Source organism: Zalophus californianus, chromosome 11, assembly GCF_009762305.2.
Source record: "Zalophus californianus isolate mZalCal1 chromosome 11, mZalCal1.pri.v2, whole genome shotgun sequence".
NCBI classification, from domain to species: domain Eukaryota; kingdom Metazoa; phylum Chordata; class Mammalia; order Carnivora; family Otariidae; genus Zalophus; species Zalophus californianus.
The window spans coordinates 78,394,897-78,407,566 of NC_045605.1; the positions used below are offsets into that span (position 1 = coordinate 78,394,897).

The 12,670-nt window shown below is 36.7% G+C and overlaps 1 protein-coding gene across 5 annotated transcripts in view; it reads left to right on the top strand.

Moving 5' to 3' along the window:
- LUZP2 (leucine zipper protein 2) overlaps positions 1 to 12,670 on the top strand; it is a 474,590-nt gene that overhangs the window by 409,660 nt on the left and 52,260 nt on the right. The gene's annotated exons all lie outside the window — the stretch shown is intronic.

The following is a 12,670-nucleotide window of genomic DNA, read 5'->3' on the forward strand; positions in this document are numbered from 1 at the left end:
GTATAACAGTCATCCTTACAAAAGTGATACTTTTTTTAAAAATTAAGGCCATAGTTTTCAACACTTCCTACACATGTGACTATCTTGGGATACTTGTAAGAAAATCCTGACACTTGGGATTCACCCCAAACCTATTGAATTCTTTCTGGTTGGGCTCTAAGTCATCAGTGTTTTTTTAAAAAGCTGTCCAGGAGATTCTGAGAACCGGTGAATCAAGCAAAACTTCCTCAACTCCCACCACCACCCCACATGAGACAGGGCAAAGGGGCGTTTTTTGCTTTCCGCTTCAGTCGTCAGAATCTTCAATGTACAGGCTCTCCGTTTAAATAAATGCTGGCACTCTGAAATAGTTATTGGAGAAAGTGTAGCTTCAGGCAGTATATTTGGAAGTGCTGGCCCTCTTATCACTTGCCTTAGGACCACTTGCTGTTAAAGTGAACGTTCTAGCTGCCAGTCCGACTTCTCATGCAAATCTCTAACAACGGTGGGCCCAGAAACACCTGAGAACCACTAATAGAGTTACCCAGGGATGCAGTACTTTGGGGCTTTCTTACTGCTTATTCTGATTCCCTGCACTTGAATTAAAAGGGGTGTGCACAAATGGCAGTGTACAGAAATACTGTTTTCAGAACCAAAACCAAGAGAAAAAAAGAATGTAATGTTATGTTTTTATCTGTAACTAATCAACATACGGACTGCACAGATTTAGTCTGTATAATCTTATGTTTCTCTGTCAAAAATCATTTAAAAATGTATGTTTTCATTTCATCTTATTCTCTTTTTACTCGGTACCTAGGGATCTCTAAAAATGTTTAGGCCAGTATCTTTCTCCGTTATTTTTTCCTGCCTCTTTGGAAACTCTAGGTCTAAAGTGTTTGTTAGCTTAACCAAAGGCAGGGAAGAAAGTTGCATAATAATATATTTGTTATGTTTAGGAAAAATACTGAAGACATCCATTGACACTGGTCACTGGTAAAATGCCAAGCTTTCCAAGCTTTTCACACAGTGTCACGCACCCACCGGGAAGCCAGACCCTGCCTCCTTAGTGTTGGTCTGAGAGAGGAGCAAAGGTTCAACCTTATTAAGTCTGATGACTTTGGGCAAAGCACTTTGTAATTCTTTGGGCACACAGGACACTTGTCTCCAACTCAAAATATGTTTATTTAGGCCCAATTAAAACTGGGCTCTTTATGACCCTGAACGTGTGGAGGAAATTACTGATTGTTCCCTTAACTGATTTACTGTGAATAAATGTATGTCCTGTCCTTGAAATAAATAATAAATATTTATTATTTCCCTTGGCTTATCACAGAAAAACGTAGGAGGCATTTAGATGAGGCTGGTTTAGGAATTGCTCATTTCTCAAAAAGCAATAACAGAAAAATCTAATTGTTTAAAATAAAGTTCAATAAATCTAAGTTGATGTACTATAGAGCATTCTATTTTATGGATTAGCGTTAAAAGCTTCTCTAGTGTTTATGTTTTGCGCGCATTCTTTATCTTTTCATTAGTGGTGGAAATTGTATTTTTATGTATACTTGGGTTTTCAGCTGTATGCCAGCACCTCAGAAAACATTTTTAAATTCCCAAATAATACGATGTGATGTGGGGTGTGGGTAAGAGAGACCCTTCCATCATGGAATCTTTTTTTCTCTGTACGTGAAAAAAGGAACATTTAAATGAGGACATTTTACCGGGACACCTTCAGAGTTGGCTAACTGTAGCTGCAGTGACGTGATGTGCCTGCCTGCGAGCTGTGAGGGGTCACATCTCTCACCCTCCCTGTGCCTCAGTTTCCTCAAGTGCCTGTCAGAGTATTGTTGTGGCATGAACATTACAACTAATAACGCCCCCTGTTTTCCATGGACTAGGACTGGTCTCGTCTGCTTTCATTTGGTTTCTTAAATCTTCAACTCTTGAATGTTTTCCCGGAAATCTGTGAAACATAGCCAAGTAAGCAATTTTCAACTCACATCCGGAAAAAAAGACATAATACCCACATACCGTGCCCCCCCATGTCATTTTATTTTATTTTTCTTCAAGAAGATTTGGTAATACAATCAAAATTTTCATTGCATTATTCATACGTGTATATGGGTGTATGTGTATACATACACACATACACATACACATGAGTACATTAAATACATATGTGTGTATTTCACTGTGGATTTTAAAAACCACAGATTTCATTAGGTGGGGAGTTCAACATTACAAGAATCTACTGGCAAAAACTTAAAATAGTTTATATATTGGTAACCCCTACCTTTTTTTAAGATGTATTTATTTATTTGAGAGAGAGAGAGAGAGTGCATGAGCAGGGGGAGGAGCCCAGGGAGAGGGGGAGAGAGAGAGAGAATCTCAAGCAGACTCTCCTGCTGAGCGCAGAGCCCGGATGCAGGACTCCATCTCACAACCCTGAGATCATGACCTGAGCCAAAATCAAGAGTCAGACACTTAACTGACTAAGCCACCCACGTGCCCCTGGGAACCTCTGCTTTTTTTTTTTTTTAATTCTGGAGGATGCCTTTATACGACCTTTTAGTCCTACAGCTGAATTTTCTGCTGAGGACCCTCAGTCGGGTCAGTCAGTGTCCTTTCCTTCATCATATTCTACATAGTTGTTATGTTGCTTCTCTCTAATTTGAGTGATTTTTTTCCTACCCTCCAAGTTAGAATTACTTTTTCTATTCTCAGTGGTCTGATAGCACAGTGTTTACCCTCATGGCTCTTGATCACACCATGAATACAGTGATGGCTGCATACTCCTCTCTCCTTAAAGGAGACAACTGTGCTTAGCTCCTTGATTTGTTCACATTATTCAGTGTCCAGAATGATGTTTCTACAGAATTCATTTGAAATGACACTTGCTGTATTTCTGTTTTAGTCAGTTAGGGCTGTTATAACAAAATGCCATAGGCTAGGTGACTTAAATCATTTCTCACAGTTCTGGAGGCTGCAAAGCCCAGGATCAAGGTGCTCCCAGATTCGGTTCTTGATGAGGGCCCTCTTCCTGGAAGGTAGACAGCTGCCTTTTGGCTGAGTGCTCACATGGTCTTTTTTAGACATGTGTGACTGGAAAGAGATCCCTTTCTCTCTCTCCTTATATTTTTCATGAGGGCACTAATTCCACCACGAGGGCTCCACCATCATGACTTAATCTAAACCTGATTACCTTCAGAAGGCCCAGCTCCTAATACCATCATATTGGGGGTTAGGGCTTTAACATAGGAATTTTATTTTATTTTAAAGATTTTATTTATTTATTTGACACAGAAAGACACAGTGAGAGAGGGAACACAAGCAGAGGGGAGCGGGAGAGGGAGAAGCAGGCCTCCGGCTGAGCAGGGAGCCCAATGTGGGGCTCGATCCCAGGACCCTGGGACTATGACCTGAGCTGAAGGCAGATGCTTAATGACTGAGCCACCCAGGTGCCCCAACATAGGAATTTTAGAAGATACAGATAATCAGTCCCTAGCAGTGCTCCTCTTCTTGGATATTTTCCTTATTAAGAAGTTAGAAAATATATATTATTGAGTGCTCATAAAGTGCTTTATATTCAACCAAATTGTTTTCCATCTGTATGCCAGGACCGTGCTCATCACTGGGGATGCAAATTTGAGATCACACGATCTTTTGGACCCTGACTGAATTCTCTGTACAAAGAGAACAAGAGAAAAAAATGCAAGGGGTGTGTGGTAGATCAGGACTATTTTTTTTTTTTTGTATTTGGAATTTCATATTCCAAATAGCTTTGATTAAAGAGAAAGACTAAGGAGACCTGGATCCAAAGGCACATGAGATGGTATCTTTGTTATGAGACTATATATTTTATTATGTAGAAAATATTGTTGCAACAGAGAGGTAAAGAGCAAAGGTACGAGCCAGGAGCTCTGATTTGCATTTGCCTAAAATAACTCCTAACTAGAGTGGAAACAAGCAAACCAGTGACAGTCTATTTCCCTGAACCATGTAGAAGATGATGGTGATCTGCTCTATGGTACAAAAATGGAAACAGGGTTCCAGATGTCATGGGGGCATAAAACTGCTGTGATGTAGTGGTTAAGTGGGATGCATGAAGGCAACGTGAAGAAGAACACTCTGCACTTGCATTTATTCACTGTGATGCAAAAGGCAAGAGGAGGACCAAGATTGGTTTGTTTCTTAACACACTAAGCGTTAGAGGTCTCTCATACAGTCAAGTGTCTATATCCCATAGGTGATTGAACATTTGAATCTGGAATGCAGGGAAGACACCTGAGTGGAGATAAAGGATTTGGCATCACCATGGCTGGTGATTAAATGTTGGAAGTAGATTCAATGACTTGACAAGACAATGCGGAGTGAAAAGAGATGAGGGCCACAAAGGACCCCAGAGAAGAGAAATACCTTCAGTGTGGTTTTTTATGTAGCCTAATTGATGGAATATTTGTGGTAAAAGTGCATCTCTCGTCTTTCGTTGAGATCCTCTCTTTGTTACACATTTGGACTGAGAACCATGACTTTTTCATGCTTTTTTACCAGTACAAAACAACGGAATATGCATGTCATTGTGTAAACTTAGAACAGTGAATACTCCGTGGCTGATATCTGCTTTTAAAAGCAGACTGGGGGCGCCTGGGTGGTTCAGGTGGTTGGGCATCTGACTCTTAGTTTCGGCTCAGGTCATGATCTCAGGGATGTGAAATGGAGCCCCACATGGAGCTCTGAGCTCAGTGGGGAGTCTGCTTGAGATTCTCTCCCTCTCCCTCAGCCCCTCCCCCTGCTTGCTCTCTCTTTTTCTCCCTCTAAAATAAATAAATAAATCTTAAAAAAAATAAAAGCTGACTGTTTAAGTTTTCAGAATTTGTACTAGTCAGCTCATAAACACAGCCCTTATTAAATATTAATTACATATGCTTACAATTAAGTAAAATTTACTAAAAGCAAATGTGGTAAATACCAAAACTACTACATCATGCTATTATCTCTTTTCCTGAGGATATTATAATATGTCTTTTGGGCCCATGTTGTGGAAATACTATATGATGTGCTACTGATCTCTTTCCATTTCATATTCAATATTACCACCTTGATACATTGAAATTGGTAGTATTTATATCATAGAAATTGACAAACAAACACTACAAATCAGGGCAGAGACCTTCAAAAGGAGAAAAGGCTCATGTTTCTTTTCTTTTTTTAAGATCTTATTTATTTGAGAGAGGGAGAGAGAGTGAGCACGAGTGCGGGGCAGAGGCAGAGGGAGAAGCAGGCTCCCCACTGAGCAGAGAACCCGATGTGGGGCTCGATCCTAGGACCCTAGGATCATGACCTGAGCCGAAGGGAGACCCTTAACTGACTGAGCCACCCAGGCATCCCAAGGCTCGTGTTTCTGTTCCAAGGGTTCTAGCCAAGACCCTTGAGGGTACAGGAGGGTCTTCTGCCTATGTAATTAGGCTGTACTTTTCATCAACATCCAAGAAATCTTGTATAATGAACATAAATACAAGGAAAATTATTTTTTTAAAGAGAGAGCTAAGATTCGTAAGTCAGACTGACCAAGTAAAAATCTGTTTTGTGCAATTTTCTAACTTTGAAACCTTGATCAAATTACTTCTCTGGGACTAATCTTCTGTATATATAAGATGGTGACAATAACAGCACCAACCCTACAGAGTTGCTGTGATGAATTAGTAAAAAAAAAAATCCACATATAGCATTCAGCTTATGCAGTTGTGCCTGACACTGAGAAACAGTAAAAGTAGAAAGTAAGTATTATATCTGGAAACCAGGATCACACTTTGAGAAGATTTAAAGGTTTTTGGTATGGAATATTAACTTTAATTAAAACAAAAATTGTGTGCCTTGTTTTATTGTTGATATGTGAGTATGCAATAGATCTATCCAAATGAGTACAACTATAGATTTTAGCATAGTAGTATGGATGGATTCTTACAATACATTTAATGTCAGCGATTATAATAGTAGGAGGACACTGAAAGACAGCAGAAAGGAAAAACAATTCAGATAAGTAATGCCGATAAAAATCAATGAGGAAACTGTGTTATGAAAATCCAGTATTTCATCCTCACCCCAGGCGGTGACCATCTTCTCTCTTCTTTCCATGCAACTCACTGCCTTGGATTTATCTGCACTTTACACTGGTAAAGGTCACAACTGTGGTATCTATTTAACTGGACAAGGATGATTTGTTTTTTGTTTTTTGTGTGTGTGTGTTTTTTTTCCCTGTTTGTTCGAAATGCCAAAGTCATTCTAGTGACCCTATTCAAGAGCTTAAAGGCATCCAAGCGAAAATTGCATTCTGCTTGGTGCCCGGCGGTTTAAAGCAAAGTGGATTTGTATTTCCCTCTCTTCTGCCAAAAACCTGTTGTAATGCAGTTTCCAAGAACTCTCAAAGCAATGCACCTGGAATCATCATAGACCAAAGGGTGTCAACCTAGGCTGCATTTTTAATCACTGGGGGGTTCACTCACACCTGAGTGTCAACACTCACAATTCTGATACAATCCAGCTGAAGAGCAGGCTAGTTTGGGGGGGATTATTCAAAGCTCCCAGATTATTCTAATTTATATCCAACCTTGAGAATTATTAAGATCCTTACTCTAAGAATGGGAAAGGAGTCTAAGAATTAAGCCTGCCCTTTTCCCCCACTTCCCTAGAGAAGAGATTTCTCAACTACCTCAGAGGTTTTAGATCTGGTTTTCTACCAGTTGTCTGTCATTAGCTCACTATCTGGTTATCTTTCACATCTACCAATTGTTGGTGTTCTTCCATACTACAAAATATATTTTATATCTTTATATCCAGGGTTATTGTAAGGATAAAAATGAACATGTAAGTTGAAGACACTTTTCATAAACTATAACATTACAGCTAAGGAATTTTGTTTGGATTTCATTTTTGGTCCCAGGAGGTCTTAATAGCTTCTTTGATTACTTCGCAGCAGGTAGGTATGTGGCAATGAAGCTAAGTCGCAGTTAAAAATATTTAAAATATTTTTGTGTTATTAAATAATTAATTAAATAATATTTTAAATAATAAATAAATATTAAAATTTAATTAAAATATATAAATCTAATATAAATCTAATATATAATATAAAATTATAAATAAAAATTAATTTAATTTAATTTTAAAAATTAAAAATTTAAAATAATTTTAAATTAAAAATAAATAATAATAAATTAATTTAATTTAAATATTTTATTAAAAATAAAAATTCAGTTAAAAATAAAAACATGGTGTTTTATGAGTATACATGATATATATGTACATAAATATTGTAAAATTATGTTATAAATTATAAGATACATATTTGATCTGGTAAATATGAAAACTGAACCCACAAGGAATCTTTGATGTATTTTTTTTTAGTACTGCTCTGTAGGTTTGTACTTGGAATAGTCTGAAACCAAATTCTCATTAGCTTTAATTTATTCTTGATACTTATATAATAAGAACATTATTTATAGAAATTGATTAGTCGAGTAGCTCTGTGAAGTTCTTTCAAAGACAGTTGTTAGCAACAGGAGGACATAATTCATTCAATCTTCCTAAAATTAAAATAGGAACAAAACATTCTTGGTCGAAATGTTATCTTAGGTAACTCTAGGAAGTCACACTAATATTCAGAGAAAACCTCACTACTGAATACCTTCTATGTCACAAAAGAATGGCTACCAGGTCCCATTTTCTTTTTATTTTCATTCATAATTGAGATTTTATTGGTCGTCTTGAGGACCAATACCCAGATGTTTCAATTTGTACACAATTAACGTATGTACCAAAAAATTTAGAAGGTATGCAGTTGTGATTCTTTGCTAAACAGTTATTCCAGTGACTTTCCAGCTTAAATTTGGAGGCATATTTTTTTCTTAAGAGGATATCATGTGCAAATATTTTCAAATGTTGATAAGCTGTTGTGTCATAAATCCCCCTAACTCACAAAATCATTTACACCACATACTCAGCACATTATCAAAGTTACGAGGTAAACTGGACTACCAGGACCAAAGATGTTACAGAGTGCATGAAATTCTGATAGGGAGAGCCAAGGCCAAGGAATGGCTTCCTTAGGAAACAATTCTACTAAAAGTAAGATGAGAAGTAATTTAAAATGACATAATAAAATGCGGGACTGTGGCTCCAAATTGCCATCCAGTGTGCTGTGTATTGTAAGATATAAAACTACTTCCCCAGCTGTGGAATGATAATCAAGACAATCAAAACCTCCCATATTCAATATCCCACTATTTTCTGATTGTACCAAAAATAAACAACCAGCAAATGATTTCGCCTCTTAAAAAAAAAATTACATTTAAAAAATGGGATGAGGCAAGATTCTCTCCTTCTTAAAAATGTTTCTAGAGCTACTAAAAGATTTACATCTACAAAATAGTTGATAAAAATATTCCTCTGGATTGTATAAGAAGGGAGACAGGCACCATCGGTAAGACATGGTATATGATGTAGTCAGACTCAGCTTTTTTTCTCCTGCTTCATCAGAGCCTGGGCCCTCCTTGTTTGTAGTTTCTCCATTTTCTGCAGGTAAATCATCTTTAGTTTCTGGGTTAGACATTTTCTCCTGTTTTTCCTTTGCTCCTCTTTCCTCTTTTGCCTGAAGGTTTATCATTTCCATTTCCTGGCTCCTTCCCACCTTGCAGGAGCAGGTTTAGATGACAAGCTCCCCTGCTGATCTCCCCCTGGGCTTCTACCTCACCACCCCTTTGGCAGAGCCCCTCCTCCAAAACACACTGTTACAGAAGGTTATAAATAGTGAGAGGGTGGTCAGAGTTAAAGCATTCTAAGGTCTTTGCATTTTTTGGAAAGCAAAAATATTGAATAACTGCAAACTCTGACAAGTATTCACATCAAGATATTCTGAATAACCCCCACACATAAAAATACTTTATTGCTAAAAAATGCTAGCCATCAACAAAAAAGAAGAAAGAAAACATGCTAGCCATTATCTGAGCTTTCAGCAAGTCATAATCACTGACTACAGATCACCATTACAAATATAATAATTATGAAAAGTTTTGAAATACTGTGGGAATTACCAAAATGTGACACAGAGACATGAAGTGAGCAGATGCTGTCCGAAAAATGGCACTGAGAGACTTGCTTGATGCAGGGTTGCCACAGACCTTCCATTTGTAAAAAACACAATATCTGCTAAGTGCAATAAAGCAAGGTACACCTGAGGCAATATAGAGAGAATGGTTAGGAAGACAAGATGATACTAGCAAACACAATTTTTAGGAGATTAATAGTATCTTCTTGGGGAGAGACGATGAGACCATGGTGGTGGAAAAAGGGAGGAGGGGATGGATTTGAGAAATGCAAAGGATAAAAAAATTGGAGGAATTTGTGTGGAAGTGTGAGAAGACGAGTTGATTCTTTTAAATAAGTTATTTGTGAAGAGGAGAAAAGTGGACAAATGTATGGGGGGCTTCTTAACAGGATGGAAGGAGATTGAGTACATTTTTGGTAAAAGAGAAAGGGGGAATGAATAAAGATAATGAAGACAAAATTCAGAGACTTATATTAAGTAGTCAAAATTCTAGAAGAAGCACCAAGGGATATGAATATGATCACTAGGTAAAGAGCAGTAGGGACATACCAACTTCTGAGATGGAAGATAAGTTGGTTAAGATGAAGGAAGGTATGGATTAATTTTGATGTAGATGAAGGACAGTTCAAAGGGGATGCTGCCCAATGGCCTTTAGTTCATCAGTGAAAATTAGGCCCTTACTGACTCTGGAGAAGCTTCCTGTCCCTCTAGACAAATGCTTTGGCAAACCTTGTCTGTACCCATCACATATACACTAATTCCAATTTCTAAATTCCCTCTATAGCACATCTGTTGGTACCCTGCTTTGTTTTCCAATCCTAGGAGAAAAATGAAATGAAACATCTTCTCGAGAGAGATGAAGTTAGGAAACATGGGATCCAGTAAAATGAGGTATTGCTTCAAAGAAAATATAGTAAAATAAAAGTAATCATTATGCTCAAAGATGATATAAACTAAAATTAACAATAAATCCAAAAAAGAAAATTAGCAAATTCATTTGTATTCCAGCAAATGTAAATTTGTTAATAAAATGTACTAAGGGATTAAAATCACCTAAAATTCATCAGTTTCCAGTGTATTAAAACCAACTTCTTAAATAGGGTTAAATGCTGATCCAGTCTGTCTATACATTATCATGTACATGTAGAGAGAAAGGAATAATGCTTTTTCAGTTGTAGGCTTATGCTTCTTTCCAATGGTCCTTTTTAGGCATTAACAAGTTCCATTAGGTGGGTACTCTGAGTATGCTGGACTCTCCCTTTACCATCACTGTCCTGGAAAGCTGTGTTGGGATCTACAACTAAAATGTTAGCTACTCAGTGCCAAGAATCATGTGTAAGAGCACAGAATTTGGAATTCAACAGACCAATTCTAAATCCTGGCTTCTGCCAACTATTCAATGCACATATGAGATATTGAGAAATTAAACTGGAGACTGTGATTATTCCTTTTGAAATAGAGCTAACAATACAAAACAATGACCCTAGTAAACTAATTTGTATAAATGCTAAATTTATAGCATGATATCTGGCATACGGCATAGCTAGTGTTTAAGAGCATAGATTCTAAAGGCAAACTGCCCAGATTTGAATTTGTGCTCTGTACTAATCAGCTGTGTAACAAAGACAAAATTTTAAACCCAATTTCTTACCAGCATCATGGGGATAATACTGTTTTCCTCAAAAGGTTGTTAGGAGGGCAAACTAAATATTATTAATTTCAGACTTATTGGCTCTAATGAAATATCATTGTGTGTCCATCTCTGGGGAAGTGTCCATAACAAAATTCTATATGGGGGACAATAAGAAAGTAATACATGCATTCATCAAAAGAATTTCCACAAGAGGACAGCCAAAAACAACAAGAAATATAAGATCTTTATATTTGCTGAAAGTAATTATTCTTTGTACTAGATTTGATAAAAGACCAGAGAATTGTCATCTTGATCCACCCTCAACGCATTGAGTTGGATTTAAATATTTCAAAGAAAATTAAAAATAGTAGCCTTGCTTTTCATCACTCTATGAAGCACATTGATATTCAGGATTTTGTGAAATTATAGACAGTCTTTTTGAATCTCCTAGAGTGCCAGTGTTAGGCTTTCCTATGACATGTTTAGTCCTCTTTGATCTCCTGTTTATGAAAGCAAGAATATTTCCTGAGTGTCTGTAGCTACCTAACCTAGGAAGTTATTCAAATCCAGTATACTCAAAGACCAAACTTTTCTCCTTTGTATGCTATTGCGTAAATTCTAATTGCTTAATAATAATAACAATAATGATGAATTTAATTTGCATAGTCCTTTATGGTGATTACTATAAGATGTTTTATTAGATTATCATAATAAATAGAGCAGATCTTACTGTAACTATTTTACTTACAAAGGAACTGAAATAGAAACCCAAGTTTTTAATGCCAAATCTTGTGCACCAAATCACCGTCTCAAAATGCACATTACTTAGAACCTTAACGATAGTCTTACAAAAAGGAATGAACATTTAAATATACACTGCTTCTTATATTATCACAACACTTAAATTTTATAGAGTATTTGTTCTGTAACTGATATACTGCTGAGAGCTTTGCACAAGTTTTCTCAGTTTAAATCCAGAAGAACTTTTTCAGGTGGTACTGCTAATATTCTGATGTTATAAGTGAGAAAACTAAGGCATTATAGAGGTTAGTGATCCATCTTAAGTCTCAAAACTAGGTCATTGGCAATTGAGGTTTTGAAGTCAAGTGTATCTGGCTCTGGAATCTGAGAGTCTGACCATCACTTTACAGCTGAAGATGTGGCTCTGATAACAACCCCCTTGCATTTAGAAGAGAAGGAAAAAGGAATAAAAAGCAAAACAACAAGAAAACAATTCACAAAATGGCAATAGTAAGTCTATACTTATCAATATTTACTTTAAATGTAAGTAAACTAAACTATCCAGTCAAAAACATAGAGTAGGAAAATGGGTGTAAAAGCAAGACCTAACTATATGCTGCCTACGACAGACAAATTTCAGCTTTAAGGACAAGTATAGGCTAAAAATGAAGGGATGGAAAAAGACATTCTATCCTTATGGGAATCTAAAGAAAGCAGAGATAGCTACACTTATATCAAACAAAATAAACTTTCAACCAAGGACTGTAAAAAGAGACCAAAAAAGCCATTATATAATAATAAAGGGGTCAATTCATCAGGAGACTAAAAATTAATAAATATGCACCCAAAATAGGAGCACCTAAATATATAAAATGAATATTAACAAATCTGAAGGGAGAATAGACAGAGAATATAATACAGTGCTAGTAAGGGACTTTCGTAGCCTTCTTTCAACAATGGATGGATCATCCAAACAGAAAAGGATACACTGGACTCAAACTACATGTTAGATTAGATGGACCTAACAGACGTTTATGGAATATTCCATCTAACGGCAGGATACACATGCCTCTCAAACACACATGGAACATTCTCCAGGACAGATCATATATTAGGCCACAAAATAAGATCTTAATAAATTTAAGAAGATTGAAATTATATCAAGCATTCTTTCTAACCTCAGTGGTATGAAATAAAAGAATCATAAGTAAACTGGACAA